The sequence below is a fragment of the Solanum pennellii genome, chromosome 10 (assembly GCF_001406875.1).
Source record: "Solanum pennellii chromosome 10, SPENNV200".
Taxonomy (NCBI): Eukaryota; Viridiplantae; Streptophyta; class Magnoliopsida; order Solanales; family Solanaceae; genus Solanum; species Solanum pennellii.
In genome coordinates this window covers 73,700,485-73,702,937 of record NC_028646.1, presented here as the reverse complement: position 1 = coordinate 73,702,937, position 2,453 = coordinate 73,700,485, and positions in this window count along the sequence as shown.

Here is a 2,453-nt window from a genome sequence, read left to right as displayed (position 1 = left end):
CTCAAGGCTGGAATGGAGAAAGGGCAAAATAAATAAGAAAATCAAGTGAGGCTGTGGGGGTTCATTCCCACAACCTCACTACGAATGCATAGGCAAGTCAACTTTTAACAAAAAATAAAATAAGGAGGCTGTGGAGGGTTTGAATCAACAACCTCACATCCCCTAGACAAATAAAGCATAAATAAAGAGAGGTTGTGGGTGTTCGATCCCACAACCTCATGGTCCATGCGAATTGGACAAGAAGAATTACAAAAAATAAAAGGGGGTTGTGGGGGTTCGATACCACAACCCTTCAGCCAAATAAGAGGAGAATCTAAGGAGAAAAATAAAAACAGAATGTTGATATTGGGGATCGAGCTAGGGTTCTAATGTCATGAAGATTAAAAATAAAGTAAAGAAAAAATGTGAGTATTGTCCAAGGGGTTCGAACTTGGGTTCCTTTGCCCAAATTCAATATAGATGCATAAGTCATACGTGAGTTAAATCTTAAAGAATAATGCTGCCCACATAGATTAAAATCGAGATCTTGGCATACATACAAGATGCATAAGTCTTTAACTACATAATCTTAGGAAGATATGAATCACTTAAAAGAACTATTAATGAAGCCTCACAACTTGTTTGTATAGACCCATAATTCTAGCATACGTTTAAAAATAAGTGAACCTAAGATGTATGTAATGAAATGATGTAACCGTAGAATGGTTAAGTACAAGCTTAAAACAAACTAAATGTAATGATGAGATGACAAATCATCGATTGAGCGATGATGTCCTCATACTAGAAGCCAGCTTCGATGACGTATGAGTTAAATGTAATGGAACTTTATACTAAGAACCGTTAGACTATCTATGAGAGGTGATGCCTTCTTTCGCGAAGGGCGGAGGTTCACGTAACTCTCATGAGATGAGACTGTCCGGCATGCGGGGTATGGGTCTCCTTACATCTCCTAGTCTTTGAAAATATAATGCCAATATAGGGATCTGGAGGGGTTAAATTCCCATGTAGGCTAGCATGTTTCGGGTTAACGTGGCCGGTGATTACTCCTCTTTTCGATATGGGGGAGACACTGGATTTCATGATGCTCACATAATCAATGTCGATTAAAGTTAAAGTTCCCAATGAATTAATGAGGCTAGCCTCAAATGATGTACACAATGAAATGAATGATACCAAAGGTGTTACGATAGGATAATCAAGAGGTGAATTAGACTAAACTAACGATACTAGGTTATTCTTGTTAATTGCAAAGCATACCCGATGAGATTCTTAAACTACATCCTAGGTATAGCTGGTGTTTACACTAGCTTATGAATGAATGAAGTTAAGTGCGTATGAATGAATGAAGCAGACTCTGTGTTTGCTAATAAGGATTCCCTGGTTGAGGTCCCATATGAATAAATGTTATAAAAGATGTTATGTGTTATATGCTATAATATATGTGTTATGCGTAAAATGTTATGCGTTTTGTGCAATATGATAAGTATGATGATGCATGTTACCCTCATGGCATGACCTTCGTAATCCAAATTTTTGAAAGTTCACTAACTTTCCTAATCCAAATTGGGCAAGTCCACTGATTTGACTTCCCATAATCATGTTCTTATGAAAGAGCTATTCTTGCTCATCCATGTCCGTGGGTTGTGCTTTAATATACCCATACATAGTACAAGTGTGTACTAACCCTATACAATTCTACAATTTTAGGTTCTGGCACAGGTTGACGCTAGAGCTACAGGTTGACGCTTAAGCTATCCGGACGTCGAGCATTCATCCGGACTTGGTAGGACCTCATTCTTTCGAGGATGCTTTACCATTTATATTATAGCTTAGTCTTAGGATTGAGTTAGTGGAGTATGTTCCACTAGAGTTTCTTTCCCGTATTATTTCAAACTTTGTATTGGTGCCATTTTTGCAAGTATTCAATTATTGCTAAATTAAACTATTTCTTCCATTTGATGATCTTAATTTTATATGGTTTACGGTGAACAAATTATGATTATATTAGAATGATTAGTAAGAATTTGAAGTAACAAAAAGTAACGATGACGTATGTAGGCTTGTCTGCGACCTCTAAGAGGTCAATGACGTCAGTCTCTTTTGGGGTCTACATTCCGGACATGACAAAGTTGATATCAGAGCACTAGGTTAAATTCCAAGAACAATAAGTTCACATCACCCTAATTGAGCAGTTTCTAAGTTATGGTAGTGAAGTGCACCACTATCCTGAATTAGAGACTGCATGGTGCATACGAAAATTTCCCTTCTTCTGATCTTATCGTGCCTTTACTAATGTTTGATTTCTTGGTGTTATGAGCGTGTGTAACATCAATTCTTATTTTTCTCAAAGAATGAATACTAGGAGGAACGTTTGTCAGAGGAGAAGAGGAGCAGCTGCTGTAAACAATCAGGTTCTACCCCAGGATCCAACTGAAGAAGTAGTTATGCCAGTT